The following is a 19,467-nucleotide window of genomic DNA, read 5'->3' on the forward strand; positions in this document are numbered from 1 at the left end:
AGGAGAACTCTCCCAATCTAGCAAGGCAGGCTGACATTCAAATTCAGGAAATACAGAGAACGCCACAAATATACTCCTCTAGAAGAGCACTCCAAGACACATAATTGTCAGATTCACCAAAGTTGAAATGAAGGAAAAAATGGTAAGGGCAGCCAGAAAGAAAGGTCGGGTTACCCACAAAGGGAAGCCCATTAGACTAACAGTGGATCTCTCGGCAGAAACTCTACAAGCCAGAAGGGAGGGGTGGGGCAATATTCAACATTCTTAAAGAAAAGAATTTTCAACCCAGAATTTCACATCCAACCAAATTAAGTTTCATAAGTGAGGGAGAAGTAAAATCCTTACAGACAAGCAAAGGCGGAGAGATTTTGTCACCACCAGGCCTGCCCTACAAGAGCTCCTGAAGGAAGCACTAAACATGGAAATGAACAACCGGTACCAGCCACTGCAAAAACATGCCAAAATGTAAAGACCGTCGATGCTAGGAAGAAACTGCATCATCTAATGAGCAAAATAACCAGCCAACATCATAATGACAGGATCATGTTCACGTGTAACAATATTAACCTAAATGTAAATGGGCTAAATGTTCCAATTAAAAGACACAGACTGGCAAGTTGGATAAAGAGTCAGGAGCTCTTGTAGGGCAGGCCTGGTGGTGACAAGACCCATCAGTTTGCTGTATTCAGGAGACCCATCTCACGTGCAGAGACACACATAGGCTCAAAATAAAGGGATGGAGGAAGATCTACCAAGCAAATGGAAAACAAAAAATGGCAGGGGGTGCAATCCTAGTCGCTGATAAAACAGAGTTTAAACCAAGAAAGATCAAAAGAGACAAAGAAGGCCATTACACAATCGTAAAGGGATCAATTCAACAAGAAGAGCTAACTATCCTAAATATATATGCACCCAATTCAGGAGCACCCAGATTCATAAAGCAAGTCCTTAGAGACTTACAAAGAGACTTAGACTCCCACACAATGATAATGGGAGACTTTAATACCCCACTGTCAACATTAGACAGATCAACGAGACAGAAAGTTAAGGATATACAGAAATTGAACCCAACTCTGCACCAAGCAGACCTAATAGACATCTACAGAACTCTCCACTCCAAACCAACAGAATATACATTCTTCTCAACACCACATCGCACTTATTCCAAAATTGACCACATAGTTGGAAGTAAAGCACTCCTCAGGAAATATAAAAGAACAGAAACTGTAACAAACTGTCTCTCAGACCACAGTGCAATCAAACAAGAACTCAGGATTAAGAAACTCAATCAAAACTGCTCAACTAAATGGAAACTAAACAACCTGCTCCTGAATGACTACTGGTTACATAACGAAATGAAGGCGGAAATAAAGATGTTCTTTGAAACCAATGAGAACAAAGATACATCATACCAGAATCTCTGGACACATTTAAAGCAGTGTGTAGAGCAAAATTTATACCAATAAATGCCCACAAGAGAAAGCAGGAAAGATCTAAAATTGACATCCTAATATCACAACTAAAAGAACTAGAGAAGTAAGAGCAAACACATTCAAAAGCTAGCAGAAGGTAAGAAATAACTAAGATCAGAGCAGAACTGAAGGAGACAGAGACACAAAAAACCCTCCAAAAAGTCAATGAATCCAGAAGCTGGTTTTTTGAAAAGATTAACAAAATTGATAGACAGCTAGCAAGACTAATAAAGAAGAAAAGAGAGAAGAATCAAATAGATGCAATAAAAAATGATAAAGGGGATATCACCACTGACCCCACAGAAATACAAAGTACCATCAGAGAATACTAAAAACACCTCTACATAAATAAGCTAGAAAACCTAGAGTAAATGGATAAATTCCTGGACACATACATTCTCCCAAGACTAAACCAGGAAGAAGTTGAATCCCTGAAGAGACCAATAACAGGCTCTGAAATTGAGGCAATAATTAATAGCCTACCAACCAAAAAAGTCCAGGACCAGAAAGATTCATAGCCGAATTCTACCAGAGGTACAAGGAGGAGCTGGTACCATTTCTTCTGAAAGTATTCTAATCAATAGAAAAAGAGGGAATCCTCCCTAACTCATTTTATAAGACCAACATCATCCTGATACCAAAGCCTGGCAGAGACACAACAAAAAAAGAGAGAATTTTAGACCAATATCCCTGATGAACATCCATGCAAAAATCCTCAATAAAATACTGGTAAACCAAATCCACAGCACTTCAAAAAGCTTATCCACCATGATCAAGTGGGCTTCATCCCTGGGATGCAAGACTGGTTGAACATACACAAATCAATAAACGTAATCCAGCATATAAACAGAACCAAAGACAAAAACCACATGATTATCTCAATAGATGCAGAAAAGGCCTTTGACAAAATTCAACAGCTCTTCATGCTAAAAACTTAATAAATCCAGAATTGATGGAACCTATCTCAAAATAATAAGAGCTATTTATGACAAACCCACAGCCTATATCATATTGAATAGGCAAAAACTGGAAGCATTCCCCTTGAAAGCTAGCACAAGACGGGGATGCCCTCTTTCACCACTCCTATTCAACATAGTGTTGAACTTCTGGCCAGGGCAACCAGGCAAGAGAAAGAAATAAAGGGTATTCAATTAGGAAAAGAGGAAGTCAAATTGTCCCTGTTTGCAGATGACATGATTGTATATTTAGAAAACCTCATCCTCTCAGCCCAAAATCTCCTTAAGCTGATAAGCAACTTCAGCAAAGTCTCAGGATACAAAATCAATTTGCAAAAATCACAAGCATTCTTATACACCAATGACAGACAAACAGAGAACCAAATCATAAGTGAACTCCCATTCACAATTGCTTCAAAGAGAATAAAATATCTAGGAATCCAACTTACAAGGGATGTGAAGGACCTCTTCAAGGAGAACTACAAACCACTGCTCAATGAAATAAAAGAGGACAGAAACAAATGGGAGAACATTCCATACATGCCATGCTCATGGATAGGAAGAATCAATATAGTGAAAGTGGCCATACTGTGCAAGGTAATTTATAGATTCAATGCCATCCCCATTAAGCTACCAGTGACTTTCTTCACAGAATTGGAAAAAACTACTTTAAAGTTCATATGGAACCAAAAAAGAGCCCGCATTGCCAAGACAATCCTAAGTCAAAAGAACAAAGCTGGAGTCATCACACTACCTGACTTCAAACTATACTACAAGGCTATGGTAACCAAAACAGCATGGTACTGGTACCAAAACAGAGCTATAGACCAACGGAACAGAACAGAGCCCTCAGAAATAATACCACACTTCTACAACTATCTGATCTTTGACAAACCTGACAAAAACAAGAAATGGAGAAAGGATTCCCTATTTAATAAATACTGCTGGGAAAACTGGCTAGCCATAAGTAGAAAGCTGAAACTGTATCTTTTCCTTACACCTTATACAAAAATTAATTCAAGATGGATTAGAGACTTAAATGTTAGACCTAAAACCATAAAAACCCTAGAAGAAAACCTAGGCGATACCATTCAGGACACAAGCGTGGGCAAGGACTTCATGTCTAAAATAACAAAAGCAATGGCAACAAAAGCCAAAATTGACAAATGGGATCTAATTAAACTAAAGAGCTTCTGCACAGCAGAAGAAACTACCATCAGAATAAACAGGCAACCTACAGAATGGGAGAAAAATTTTGCAATCTACTCATCTGACAAAGGGCTAATATCCGGAACCTACAAAGAACTCAAAGAAATTTACAAGAAAAAAACAAAAACAAAAACAATCCCATCAAAAAGTGGGCAAAGGATATGAACAGACACTTCTCAAAAGAAGACATTTATGCAGTCAACAGACACACGAAAAAATGCTCATCATCACTAGCCATCAAAGAAATGCAAATCAAGACCACAATGAGATACCGTCTCACACCCTTTAGAATGGTGATCATTAAAAAGTCAGGAAACAACAGGTGCTGGAGAGGATGTGGAGAAATAGGAACACTTTTACACTGTTGGTGGAACTGTCAACTAGTTCAACCATTGTGGAAAACAGCATGGCAATTCCTTAAGGATCTAGAACTAGAAATACCATTTGACCCAGACATCCCATTACTGGCTATATCCCCAAAGGATTATAAATCATGCTGCTATAAAGACACATGCACACATATGTTTATTGCGTCACTATTCACAACAGTAAAGACTTGGAACCAACCCAAATGTTCATCAATGATAGACTGGATTAAGAAAATGTGGGCACATATACACCATGGAATACTATGCAGCCATAAAAGAGGATGAGTTCATGTCCTTTGTAGGGACATGGATGCAGCTGAAAACCATCATTCTCAGCAAACTACTGCAAGAACAGAAAACCAAACACCACATGTTCTCACTCATGGATGGGAATTGAACAATGAGAACACTTGGACACAGGAAGGGGAATATCACACACCAGGGCCTGTTGTGGGGTGGGGGGAGGAGGGAAGGATAGCATTAGGAGATACACCTAATGTATATGACGAGTTAACGGGTGCAGCACACCAACATGGCACATGTATACATATGTAACAAACCTGCACTTTGTGCATATATTCCCTAGAATATAAACTATAATAAAATAAAATAATAAAATAAAAAAGGGACGATGAAAATAAATGAAATGTAACACACAGCATGTGAGATAATGTTTTAATACATATCTAAAAATGCCTTAAAATTCAATAGAAATTAAATAAAATCTTCTAAAACTTGACAAAAGGAAACAACAAAAATTACAGACTGGAAAAGCCTGGCTGACTGGAGTGATGTCCTGTCTCAAGAAAGAACAAACAAACACACAAACAAGCAAAGGATTCTGAAAGCAGAGAATCAAACAGATATTTGTACACCGTTCTTCCTTCTTCCTACTAGCACTCTTCATAGTAGGAAAAGGCAAAAACAACCCAAATGTGTCACGAATTGCTTCATCAGTTTTTTAGGATCTGAAATACTGCCTCAATTTTCAGTTACTCATTGTGGGGTGGACCTGCAGTTACCACATTTGGTCCAAAATTTTATGCTGATGAAGATAGACCTGTCCTGCATTTTCAGAGGGACAGAATTCTGGTGTTTCTCCAGGTTCTTTGGCTTACCAGGAATGAAGATCTGGGAAGGATGTGTGTGTGTGTGTATGTATGTATGTCCATAAGTATTTCCTGTTTTTAAATTTAAAAAATGCGGGATACATGTGCAGAACGTACAGGTTTGTTATGTAGGTATCCTTTGCCATGATGGTTTGTTGCACCTATTGACTCATCCTCTAAGTTCTCTTCCCTCATCCCCAGTCCTCAGCAGGCCGTGTTGTGTGTTGTTCCCCTCACTGTGTCCTTGTTTTCTCAATGTTCAACTTTCACTTATTAGTGAGAACATGCGGTGTTTGATTTTTTTGTTACTGTGTTAGTTTGCTCAGTATGATGGCTTCATCCATGTGCCTGCAAAAGACATGATCTCATTCCTTTTTATGACTGCATAGTATTTTATGGTGTATAGGTACCACGTTTTCTTTATCCAGTCTAGCACTGAAGCGCATTTGGGTTGGTTTCATGTCTTTGGTATTGTATATAGTGCTGCAATAAACTTACATGTGCATGTGTCTTTAGAGTGGAATGATTTCTATTCCTTTGGGTATATAGCCACTAAAGGGATTACTGGGTCAAATGGTGTTTCTGGTTCTAGATCCTTGAGGAATCACCATACTGTCTTCCACAATGGTTGAACTAATTTACAGTTTCCCCAACAGTGTAAAAGCGTTCCTCTTTCTTCTCAGCCTCACCAGCATCTATTGTTTCCTAACTTTTTAATAATCACCATTCTGATGGGTGTGAGATGGTATCTCATTGTAGTTTTGATTTTCACTTCTCTGATGATCAGTATTGTTGAGCTTTTAAAAATATATTTGTTGGTTAGATAAATATCTTCTTTTGATAAGTTTCTGTTCATATCCTTTGCTCACTTTTGATGGGGTTGTTTGTTTTTTTTGCTTGTAAATATGTTTAAGTTCCTTGTCAATTTTTGTTATTAGACCTTTGTCAGATGGGTAGATTGCAATAACTTTCTCCCATCCTGTAGGTTGATTGCTCATGCTGATGATAGTTTCTTTGCTGTGCAGAAGGTCTTTAGTTTAATCAGATCCGATTTGTCAATTTTGGCTTTTGTTGCAATTGCTTTTGACATTTTTGTCATGAAATCTTTGTCCTTGCCTGTGTCCTGAATGATATTGCCTAGGTTTTCTTCTAGGGTTTTTATGGTTTTGGATTTTACATTTAAATCTTTAATCCAGCTTGAGTTAATTATTGTATAAGGTGTAAGGAAGGGGTCAAGTTTTGGTTTTCTGTATATGGCAAGCTAGTTTTCCCAACATCATTTACTGAATAGGAGATCCTTTCTCCCTTGCTTGTTTTTGTCAGGTTTGTCAAAGATCAGGTGGTCATAGATGTGTGGTGTTATTTCTGAGGTCTTTGCTCTGCTCCATTGGTCTATATGTCTGTTTTGGCAGCAGTAGCCTGCTGTTTTGGTACCATAGCCTTCTAGTACAGTTTGAAGTTAGCGTAATGCCTCCAGCTTTGTTATTTTTGTTTATGATTGTCTTGGCTATATGGGGTATTCTTTGATTCCATATGACATTTCAAATAGTTCTTTCTAATTCTGTGAAAAATGTCAACGGTATTTTGATGGGTATAGCATTGAATCTATAATGTTTGGGCAGTATGGCCATTTTCACAATATTGATTCTTCCTATTCATGAGGATGGAATGTTTTTCCATTCGTCTGTATCCTCTCTTATTACCTTGAGCAGTGGTTTGCCGTTGTCCTTGAAGAGGTCCTTCACATCCGTTGTACTCCTAGTTGTATTCCTAGGTATTTTGCTCTCTTTGTAGCAATTGTGAATGGGAGTTCATTCTTGATTTGGCTCTCTGCTTGACTATTGTTGGTGTAATGGAATGCTTGTGATTTTTGCACAATGATTTTGTATCTTGAGACCTTGGTGAAGTTGCTTATCAGTTCAAGAAGTTTTTCAGTTGAGATGATGGGGTTTTCTAAATAGGAAGTCATGTCATCTGCAAACAGAGACAAGTTGACTTTCTCTCTTCCTATTGGAATACCCTTTATTTCTTTCTATTGCCTGATTGCCCTGGCGAGAACTTCCAATACTATGTTGAATAGAAGTGGTTACAAAGGGCTTCCTTGTCTTGTACCGGTTTTCAAATGGAATGCTTCCAGCTTTTGCCTATTCTTTATGATATTGGCTGTATGAAATAGCTCTTATTATTTTAAGGTATGTTCCATCAATACGTAGTTTATTGAGAGTTTTTAACAGGAAGGGATGTTGAATTTTATCAGAGGCATTTTTGCGTGTATCAAAATAATTGTCTGGTGTTTGCCTTTGGTTCTGTTTATGTGATCAATTACATGTATTGATTTGTGTATGTTGAATCAGCCTTTCACCCCAAAGATGCAGCCCACTTGATCGTGGTGGATAAGGTTTTTGATGTGCTGCTGGATTCGGTTTGCCAGTATTTTATTGAGAATTTTTGCATTGATGTTCATCAGGGATAATGGCCTGAATTGAGCAGGTGTGTGTGTGTGTGTGTGCTTTTACCTCGGTTTGCCAGTAGGTTGATGTGTGTGTGTGATGTGTGTGTGTGTGTGTGTGTGTGTGTGAGAATGTGTGATAGAGAGCCAAATTAGGGCAGAGGAGGCTCCCCGGCCTGTCATGACATTGAATGTTCTGAATTCAAGATGCTCTAATGGACTGTGTCAGTTGGCCTTCAGCCAGGAGGTGGTGCTTGCAAAAGACCGCCAGCTGTGGTGGTAGTGGTGAGATTTGGACTTGCCTTATGTTACCCATGGGAGGTACTCTGGTGTCTCAGGGAACGGGTAGAGCCAAAGGGCTTCTAAAAGTTTCTTCTGTTATTTGTGTTAATCTACCAGGGTAGGTGGTTGAGCAAAACCAGGTGGGAACTAGGTCAGGTAAAGTGATGCTCTGGCTCTCTATGTGTGGGACAAGCAGTGGCTCCAGTGGGAATTGGAAGGCAGTTCTTAGGCCACTGGGGTAATTTTCCAGAGAGAAGTGAAGCTGCCTCTGCCTCTGTGCAAGGAGAGTCCATATGAAGAATGGGGAGTAGCAGCTTGGCAGTAAGCCCCATCCAGCTCCCACACCCTTGGCGAGGCAGGTCTCACACCCACAGTGTTCCACTGGGAGTAGTTAGCTAAGTTTCAAGAAGTCTAAACTCAGAGCTCAAAACTGACCCATACCATAAGCCTCTCCTATTGAGACAGTAACTGCAACCTTCAGGCCAAACCCCTCCTGATCCACCTGCAGAGCAGGGGCATCCAGCTCCCGTGCTTGCTGCTGCATCACACGTCCCACTCGCCTCTCAGTTCTGGCCTGGGGAGTTTGTCCCCACAGAAAATTATATCAAACATTTCAGTTGGGAGGTTCTCTCAACCTGTGACCACCATTTGAGTTAGCTGGCAGACTTCTGGGAGGTCCTCTCTGAGGTAGAATCAGAAATGGCTTCCCTCCATCCTGCCAGAAACTGGGAACGTGCTGGAGACTCAAAGCACATCCCAATGCCACTCCTCATATACTCATCACTCTTCACTGAATCAACTCCAGCCCTGAGTACGATTAAGGCCTTCCCCCATGGCCTAGATTGATAGGTTTCCCAATGGAAGTGTATATCTTACAGTCAGTTTATCCCCATCTCACACCCTGGAAACTCAAAATTTTCTGCCTAGCTTATGGTGTAAGCTGCATCCTGCTGCTTCTTTCAAATGGTCTGTGGCTTATTTCAATTTTCCTGTTAAGTTCCTGTGTTGCTTCTTGAAAGAAAGTTCAGTGTGAATCTCTACACACCATTTTGTCTTTCCAAGTGCAAGAGGCAGGCTAACAATGCCTTCAATCCACCATCTTGGAAAACAAAAGTAACAGTTTTCTCATTTTTAAAGGTTTTGTTAAGATCTGTTAATGACTCACAAAGAAATAGTATTGGGTATATTTGAAATTAGTATTTATTCATTTATGTTGATAAGTGAAAACACAAGATGGTTATCAAGATGGAAGTACTTAATATGTATATTTCAATATTCTTAGATGCAAATAACTTCACTTTTGATGTATTTTTATTTTACATCAGTTTCATTTCAACTTAGGTTTAAGGGGTTCTTGATAATCTGACATGATAAGTGGTGTTGGAATTGGCATTAAAATCCACCATGCTCTACAGCACTTCATCCTTCTTCAGCAGGCACCAATTTGATCTTCTACTACTTTGCAGACATCTCTTCTGCAAACACCAGACCAATTGAGACAATGACCTTCAGCAGCACCCAAACCACCTCTTACTGCAGGAAAGAAGATCCAGTGAGATAGTCCACAAATGGAATGTAAATCCATAAACACTCTTCAGTAACAGAATACATTTAGTATGAGCATTTCTATGTGGGAGCTTTTGAAATGGTTGCTGCTCATATGTCAGTGACACATGCAGATTAAGAAAGGTAGTAGTTCCGATCCTGGTTTGGCACAACAGTCACGGTATTTTTGGTGGGGGAAAAGGGATGTGGGAGGGGATGGTACATCTTCATCTTTTCCTCTGGGTTTTCTCTCAGAAATGGCTGTTGCTTACTGCGGGGCAAAAATGCCAGTGTCTTCTGCCAGAGAGGGTTACTGAGGGCCATAGTGGTTCCACCTTGTGGCTGATACTGATAGTCCCTTTCTGCTTTTTTCGTTCCTAGCCAGAAAAGATGTTTCTGCTGTCTCAGGTATGCCGATTTCAGGAGTTGTTTTTTCTATATGGCTATTCGTTTTTTTTTGTTTTTTTTTTTTTTTTTCTTTCACTCTTTCTCTCTCTCTCTCTCTTTTTTTTTTTTTTTTTTTTTTTTTTTTTTTTTTTTTTTTTTTTTTGGCTTCACTGTGTTGCTGTAGTTTCTTAAGTGGTCCCTTGAACCCTCCCAGCGCTATTTTGGTTTGTACATAACTATCTATAAATTTTTTCTTGGGGGAAGTGTAGAGTTAAAGGCTGGTATGTCCTGCTTTTGCTCCCCCGAGTGATTTTATTCCCCCAAGCTAATATTTCAGGCTTTCAATTTATTCGTGCTTTCATCTGTTCAAACAAGTGGAAATTACTTTTTCTCTCCACATTTAGATTTGCTCTCTCTACTTTAATTGCTAATAGTGTCTTAGTCATAGGATAGATTAGTTAGAAAAAAGTATATTTTTGACATTATAAATGATCCTTTCAATTTGTGTCTAAAACTGGAAAATATTAGAAAACTTGACATTTATTATTGTGTCCAGACCAGTATTTCCTCCAGATAACGTTTATTAAAACAAAGATAATTTAATGAAGATCTCTCTAATGGTAAAGCTGGTGGCTTTGTGCTATTATAATATCCTTAAAGTGACAGTCTGGTGGAAAGACCAACTAAAGCAAGGGTTAGGAGAAAAACAGTTATTACTTTCATTTTGGTCTCACTCTGCATTAAGAGTTTTCATTGTGTCAAAGATTTATTATTCATTAAGTAGCCTAATGTTCATTTAATAATAAATGGATCCTATTAAATATGATTTTTAAAATTATAATCACATTACTTTTATTCACATCTGTCTACTGATGCCATTCACAGATGAGAATGGTATAACGTTATTTTATTTTTTTCATTTTGCCACATCTTTATTTACTTAGGTTTATGCTGTATCGAACAATGTATGTGTGGGAGTAATGGGTGATTCAGGAATGCATGAGGGGGAGGTTTAAGCTCTTTAACTTTGAACAATTAAAATTAGCAATATAATGTTGAAATACATGCATAACACTCAAGTGATACTTTCAAAATAGTGTATATTTCCTCTGTTTATTTGTAGCTTTTAAACCCAGCTAGAAGTATTCTATTTCTTTTAGGCACCATAAGTCTGAAAGTCTGTAGTGAAAGCTATGAGTAGTAAATGATGCTAATTCATGTACTCCCACCTGTGGAAGAATTGAATGTCTTAGATAAAAAAGATGGTGCAATTGGTGTACCAAGTATCTTAGAATATAATTTGGTGGTGGTTTTTCTGTTTCTGTAGCAGAGTAACATATATACTATATCCACGTCATCAAGTTATTTAAATATGCCTTTAAACAGGGAGAACTGAAAATAATACTGTGAATCCTGGTAAGCATTTAAAAATAATGAGGAGAATATTGCCTTTATAAAGTCAAAATTTATCTGAATACAACCCATATAGCAATTTCATAGCAAAACACTTCCTTTAATCCTATTTAAGTCAGAAGGAAAAGAATTCCCACTGTCAATGCTGTATTGATATAGTTCTAAAAGTTTTGAACAATGAAACATATTGTAAGAAGAGAAGTCAGAGGGGATTTGAGCCCATTGTTTTTCCTCTCCTTCTATACCTCCCAACATACCATTGGAATGTTGTAACATTTTGAAGAATCTATAGTAGTTTCGCAAATCATAGAATACTATGAATGCATCTGAATCTGAGATATCCCCAAAAGATACAAAATAGGTGTGACTAGAATGAAAGAAAGATTTAGGCTTTTGGCCATGACTGCAAGTGAGCTGCTCTCAAGTGACTGCTGCTATAGAACATATATATAGTAGAGGATCTCTTTGAAACATTTCTATCCCTGAAAATGGTTAGGCAAGTTCTTAAAATATCTCCTCTTTCAAACACAAAAATAGTCTGTGAACTGGAGCTTGAGCAGTGGGCACTTTGTATTGGATAACTGATGGAGGGGGGTGAGGGTTTCCCAGATCTTCTGGGAAGATCTGCTATGATCAGTAATGCTAATGATGGTACTACTGACTCTGGGGCCATCAGAAGTTCCAGTTTGTTAATGCTGAAACTTCTATATTGAGTTAAAGCATTGGGTCGGCTTCACAGAGGAAGTCTGGATAATAGCATTCTCATTTCAGACCATAAAATGATGTCAGGTTAAGGATGAACAATGAGTTCAGTATTAAAAATGATCAGGTAAGCAAGACACCATGAATAAAAGTTAATGAAATGAATAGCATATCTAGACCCTTTAAAACTAGATGTATTGAAATCGTCAATGTGGAGAAATAATTAAGCAGGTATGTATCAATTGTTTAAAGAAACAATCTACTATTACAAAGATGTAAAAACAATAGTAAGACAATATAGATGATAGAAAAAACGGGCAGGTCTGGCTGGGCGTGGTGGCTCATGCCTGTAATCCCAGCATTTTGGGAGGCCAAGATGGGTGGATCACGAGGTCAGGAGTTCAAGACCAGCATGCCCAAGATGGTGAAACCTTGTCTCTACTAAAAAATATATATATAAAAATTAGCCGAACATGGTGGCAGGTGCCTGTAGTCCCAGCTACTCAGGAGGCTGAGATAGAAGAATCGCTTGAACCCGGGAGTTGGAGGTTGCAGTGAGCCAAGATCGCACCACTGCACTCCAGCCTGGGCAACAGAGCGAGACTCCACCTCCAAAAAAAAAAAAAAAAAAAAAGGCAGGTCTGAAACAAAAAATAATTTAAAAATAAATGCAAGTTATTAATGATATATTAGACACAGGTAAGAGGATAACTAGTGAAGAAAAAAATGTTTAAATGATACACCCAGAATGTAGCATGGAAACACAAGGTCTAACATTTATTTAATTCAAATATGGGGGGAGAGAAGTGTAAAAGGATTCACCATTTCAAGAGATTCTCAAAAAGAAATTAAGAAAAGGTATAAATCCATTGATTCAAACAATATATTTCTAACAGATGATATAAAAATAAACTCACTTTAGTTAAATTATAAAACATTAAAACCAAACACCAGACCATACAAACATTGAAAAAAGGATAATTTATAATGAAATAATATTTATCTGATTATTATAGTAAAGCAAAAACTAAAAATGAGTAAACTAGTATCAACAAATGTCGAGAGCAAATAACTGTTAATATAGAATTGGGTACTCAGTAATGCCGTCTTTCCAGATCAAAAATCACAATATGAAATTGACAGAGAAAAATGAAAATTGTTCACTACCAAGAGATCCGCAGCAAATAAAATTTCAAAGGCTACATATCAGAAAGAAAGAATTTAACCCAAAAGCTGATATTAGAGTCAACTTGGAATTCCATAAATATCACTGAACTGATGATAATAGTAACCCTTTCTGACACGTGGGGATTCTGAAAAGAAGTGAACTTTTACTTTTGTTTAGAATTTAGAAAGTTATAGAAAAATGCTCTTGCCCTGACAAAGAGAATAAGCTGGATAAACTATAGATCATAGATTTCATTTTAAAACACAGAACTGAGGTCTCAAAAAAAGCTAATTAACTTAAATTCAGAGCGATGAAGCCCTGCTGAAAAAAGAACGGATCCACAGATGCTTTGTGCCTAGCTGAGTTGCAGCAGCAGAAGCAGGAGGAAGCTGCCCTTGGTGGAGATAACAAGGAAACAAGTGAATCTCCAGCAAATGTTGAAAGGCTGAGTGTGGGCTTGTGATAGTTTAGCATCATCAGTAGGGGCCCAAACACACTCACTCTCACTCACTCTCCCTCACTAATGCTTTCTTTCTTTCTTTCTTTCTTTTTTCTTTCTTTTTTCTTTCTTTCTTTCTTTCTTTCTTTCTTTCTTTCTTTCTTTCTTTCTTCTTTCTTTCTTTTCTTTCTTTCTCTTTCTTTCTTTCTTTCTCTCTCCTTCCTTCCTTCCTTCCTTCCTTCCTTCCTTCCTTCCTTCCTTCCTTCTTTCCTTCCTTCCTCCCTCCCTCCCTTCCTTCCTGTCTGTCTCTCTCTCTCTCTCTCTTTCTTTCTTTGGAGTCTCACTCTGTCGCCTAGGCTGGAGTGCAATGGCGCGATCTTGTCTCACTGCAACCTCTGCAAATATAATAATAAATGCTGCTGAAATTCAATCCTGTCAGATCTAACTGCCTGCATATAAATTTCCAGGTCCCACAAAGACATCTCATTGAGGTCACATTCTGTTGTATTCTTACTTTGTATCTTGAGATGCCTTGGTGGGACATGGAAATTTATATGTAGGCAGTTTGATCTGACAGGATTGAATTTCAGCAGCATCCATTATTATATACACTCACTAGATCAAAAAACATGGATGGAATCTTATCAACAGGAGCTACTGCTAAATGAGTCTCTTTTCTATTTTTCCCTATTATTATCCTAGTGAAGCTGTAAATATTAGGTTCTTGAACTCACAGGACTGATTCTAGGATCTTGTCTGGCCAGGGATATAGCCTTCTAATCTGCAGAACCTTGTAGTAATCAGCTACTAACTTACCTGAGGATAAAAGAATTGAAAAAAGAAGGAGAATAAGAAGAAGCAAATGGAGTCTCATGGCTGAAGGGCCAGCATCTATGTAGGTTGAGCCTGGAGTCTCTGGACATCGTGGGTCTGGGCCTTTTTATGATGCTGTCTGAGTCTGTGATTTGTTCTTGGTTAGTAGAGCCTAACGAAAAGAGAATAACTAAATCTCCCACAAGAAACTTCCAGGGACACACAAGTACATAAATGTGGTGATATCTCAATGGATGAGAAAGCAGGTGAATGCTGTTTATTTCCAAAAGACTCAGGATGTCTTATTGTCACCTGCTTTCTTTATTATTTTCAACATACACATGCAATAGTCATTGCTCTTACTTTAAGTATAAAGTATTGTTTGCCAGGCAATATAGTAGGAACTGAAGTAAAATTGTTATACAAAAACTGTACGTAATTAATGGATATAGTTTGGCAAATTTGCACATAGATATTACTCTTGTTACCACAACCAATATCCAGGTAATAATATATCCATCACCTCCAGGTGTTTCCTACGTCCCTTTATTGTTGTTGTTGTTGTCAGAACCCCTAAGATCGACCCTTTTAACAAATTGTTAAATACAAAATACCTCAGTAATAACTATAGGTACTATGTTTTAGAGCCTATCTTTGTAATTGACAAATTTTGCATAGCTTTAACCCTTGAACAATAACTCCCCATATTGCTCTTTCCCACTCAATAAAATACCAAACTTTTTAAAAGCACATTCTATGTAATCCACTTTATGAAGCTTTTTCTAACATTCTTTTGTCTGCTCCCCCTCAGTAAAGGGAACAACTAATATAACAATTACCTATTTTGGATTTTTGTGTCTCTTACATATATTCCTGCATGAACCCATGTAACACTTTATCTCCCATTATCTTAATATGAAGTAAAATAAAACTTGAAATGATTTTAAAAATGAAATCACAGAAGGGCTTTGTAAAAGTATGATGTACCATTGCTTAGTTGTAAGAATTCAAGTGACATTAGGGGTTTTAAAACATCTTTTGTTTTGATTTGTTCTTTGCTTGTAAACCTTGTGTCTTGCATATTGTGGGCACAGTGTCTTTCCCAGCTATTTGCTTGGGGAAGATCAGTTAGAGTTACAATGAACATCAAAGGCTATCTTGTCTAGTGACTTACCTTCCAGATGAGGAAATGAGCTGAGGGAAAGGAAGAAACTTGCCCAAGATCACCCAGTGATCAAGTGAGGAAGGTGATAGGGACAGCACTAACGCTTGGTATTCTGAGCCTCATTCTAGTTTCCACTCTTGCCCCTTCTCTGTGTCCTCCTCTCTTCCCCAGCCTTCTAAAGAAAACTTTGCAGTTCTGCTGCAATGTCTACCTAAGGACATCCTGAGGAGACCCCACTTTTCATTAGACTGCTTTTTTAAGCACTGTCCTGCATTTTCTTCTTCAGTCTTGTTGTATCCCATTTTTGGCGATAAGTAATGCTTCTGCTGTGCTGTTCTATCCAATTAGTTTTTTACTATTTTCATTGAGTGAAAATTAAAACAACAAAAAACATGAGTTTATCTAAATTTGAAAGTTTTAAAACTTGATTAAAATTTCCTGGAGATATGGATGTAAGACATATATTTTAAAATATTTTTCATTTTCAAAATTAAAAATCAAACCTATATATTTAGCCAGGGTGACTACTTGATAACTACTAATCAGATGGGTCTTCAGTAATGCCACAAGGTTAATACACTTATAAATCAACTCCCTGGTGTTTTGTGCTACTGAGTTAATACAATTTGATACGGTATCACCTTTAACCAGGCTTTGAGGAGTCACACAAAGGAACAGCACAACAGAACCATAGGGTAGGATGTGTGGGAAAACCGAGATGTAAAACACAGCCTTGACTCTGACATTTACTCCACTGTTGGGAAAAGTACTTCAATTCCCAGGGCCTTAATATTTTCCTGTATAAAACAGGAAAAATAGAGCCATCTGTAACGTTTTGTCAAATCTTGTTGCTGAGTGATTTTATAGTGTCTGCAGCTATCCTCTCTGCTAATCACAACAAGGTTAACTAACTGTTCTTTTGTTTAGGTAAAGATATTTCTGCATTTGTTTACAAATACTTATTCTTCCCTTCCCAAGAAAGGAAACATTTTAAAGATAATTTATAAGATGTTCAGAGTCTCTTACATATCAACCCTTCACAATGTGGTAGAGTAGCTTAACCCCGTCCCTAAGAGTATAGATTCAGATCAGCCTGTTTGTAATTAACCCCCAAACCTATGTGGAGTGTGGTGTAGATAATATATTTCAAATACATGAAAAGGCACATGTGCACACACACACACACACGCACGCACGCACACACACAGACAGTATTACTAAGGCAGAGGTGCAGATGAAAATATTGGATAGACAGCTCAAAACTCTTAGTACTAAAATAATCCTAATAATAACTTTCCTTCCAAAGTCATCACCGACAATCAGATCTCTTAAAGGTTGGTGCCTTAGGTTTTTGAACTTTGTGTAACTTTTGGCTTTCTTATTTGGTTGTATGCTATTTATCTCATAGAAAGAATCTTCTTCTTCATCCTATGCCAGTGCTGTATTGTAGGGGCTTGTGAACGTTTTTCTGGTCTATAGCCATCCAGGTTACTGGCCTCTGGCTTCTTAGGAGCAAGGCCATCACATGCTTTTTTTCTTTGCTTGCTTCCTTTTAAGGGCCCGACATACTTAACAAATATTTGATCAACTGAACTCATTTTCCACCTCCGTTCTCTCCCACTTCAATCTCTCCCTTTTACTTCTTCCAGATTAGTTTTCCTACAGCAAAATGAGAATTGTCCAAAAACTTCCCTTCATCTTTACAACTTGAAAGATTCATTACCCTAAGCAGTCCTTCAAAACTGACTATCACAGACTAGATAAAAAGTCTGGGTTCACCAAGAATAGGCATGTGTGCCATTATATTTTCTGTTGAAAGCTTTGGAAAGTGTCTTTTAGCAAACAACATAAAGCATAGAATTTAACCGTTCCTGACAATGTAAAAGGATCATCCACATTCTCACATGTCCATGGCTACTTTCCCACTCCTTCCCCAACCTTGAAATCCTGAATTCAAAAGAAAACATAAGAAAATAGTATGCCTCATGTAAGGCAACAGGTTGCTTAATCTTTCTTGCCTATACACATTCAAGAGCTCCAGAAAAATTTCTGAGCTACTTAGGATGTCTGATCCTCTTCTTGGGTAAAAGCAATAAGTCCTACATGTAGTCACCAAAATCATGTCTGTTCAAGGGGTCTTATACCTGTGATTCATGATTGCATGCTAAATGTAGAAGGATATGCTCTGTTGCAGGGCCATGTCTGGTCATTGTTTAAGTTCTACTTTGGAGGACTAGTTGCTGAGAAAGAAGAGGGAATGATAATATTAGAAATTGGAATAAAACTTAAGGGGAAAAATCAAGTACAAGGGACCAACAGTACTGAGGGGCAATAGGTTGAAGATTTCTTCGATTATTGTAATATTTTCAAGGAGACCCCCATGAATCCTTCCTGGCTGACCCCAACATAGCTTTGGCATAGCCCTTATGCCAAGTGTCTTAGGCTAACTAGCTTTTCCTAAAGAAAATAGAGGAGTTATGGAGAACAATATTTAGTAGAATAATGCCTGATTCTCTTGCTTTTGAGGTCTAGTAACTGCTAGTAAACTTGCCTAATTAATTCACATTTAGAGGTAGCGTAATGAGGGTTTCAAGTACTTGAACCACCACTGACTTCATTTCACTTGAGAGTTCTTATGGAGAGCTAATGAACTATGAGGCTACAGGTCTCTCGGCCAATAAGTCTTCTAGATTTCCTGTGACTCCGTTTTCTGGTCATAGGTGATTTTGCTTTTGCTTTGAGTATTATAGCACCATAAGGTGTCAGAACTCTGCTCTTAGCAAGGCTTACACAAAGTTTATCTTGTTATTTGGTAGTGTTTTGCCCATTCAAAAAAAAGAGAGAGAGAGAATGATAAAGAGGAGGACAGCAATCCTCACTGCTGAAGGAAGAAGAAAGCTTGCCTTTATTTCCAGTAGGCAGAAAAACCTTCCGTCTGTAGCTCTCTAGCACCAGTGGAATGTCTTTGTTTGGATAATAAATGTCCTTCCATACCTCATTAGGCATATTCACAGACAGAGATGTATTATGCACGCAAAATCACCTTCATGGGATGACTGAAAGTCCATGTTTTATTGGACACTAAGTTCATTAGAAAGATGTGGGTGCACAGTTTTGACCAGAAAACCTTGTTAAATGGGAACATAAGCTACAAATATTTTGGCAAAAGGTTAAGGTTTATGAACAACCAACCATTTATATTAAGTTGCAATTAATTAGGCCATGTTGAGAAACCATTTGGTTTAGTTAATGATTAGACATTTTGTTAGTGAACACTTCCCAGACTTTACTAGCCCTGCTAATCCCTGCTTTGCTCCTGGTCTGAACCCCCACAGTGCCTTGTTTATGGTACAGTGCCTACTGCTTATATGCTAGATTAGTGAATGTCTATTTGCCTCCTCTACTACTGTGTGAGCTTCTTGTTTGCCAGGACAGGGCTATATTCCTCAGAGCTGAGGAGAGAGTTGAATCATGTGGTCATTTATTCTCAAATCCTCTTCAACAAGTGAAGCAAAACAGGACAGTGAAAGGCCACTGCACATGGAAGCAGGAGGTCTGGATTTGAGTTCTGAATCTCTAGATCTGTTACTAACTGGAGGTGTGGATAGAGTCAGGAAAATTTTCTTCCTTAAGTCTTGATAGCACCTATGTAGGTCCAGATCTGTTGGGATTCTCAATAATTACTGTGCATAAAATCAACTGAAAGTTATTTTGCAATGCAGATTCTTAGCCCCATTCTATGAAATGTTTACTGTTTTATAAATTGATAAATAATTTTTATTAGACAATGTAAATTTCCTTACTTGCACCAGCATACAAAAATATTGAATAATATTAGCAGCAGAATCTTTCAACAAAACAACTATGTATAGCTATTAAACCACTTTGTTTCACTGCTTTTTATTTTCTTTTATTTATCACCATTGTTTTATTTATAAACATTGTTTCTGCTCATAACGAGTATGTATTCTCTACATGTTTATAAAAGTA

The 19,467-nt window shown here is 37.8% G+C and overlaps 1 pseudogene; it reads right to left on the bottom strand.

Annotated features, from left to right (window-relative positions):
- Nucleotides 1–9,172: 9,172 nt before the first annotated feature.
- On the bottom strand, nt 9,173–14,373 carry LOC144333938 (beta-defensin 109-like; annotated as a pseudogene).
- Nucleotides 14,374–19,467: the final 5,094 nt, after the last annotated feature.

This window comes from Macaca mulatta, chromosome 13 (assembly GCF_049350105.2).
Source record: "Macaca mulatta isolate MMU2019108-1 chromosome 13, T2T-MMU8v2.0, whole genome shotgun sequence".
NCBI classification, from domain to species: Eukaryota; Metazoa; Chordata; class Mammalia; order Primates; family Cercopithecidae; genus Macaca; species Macaca mulatta.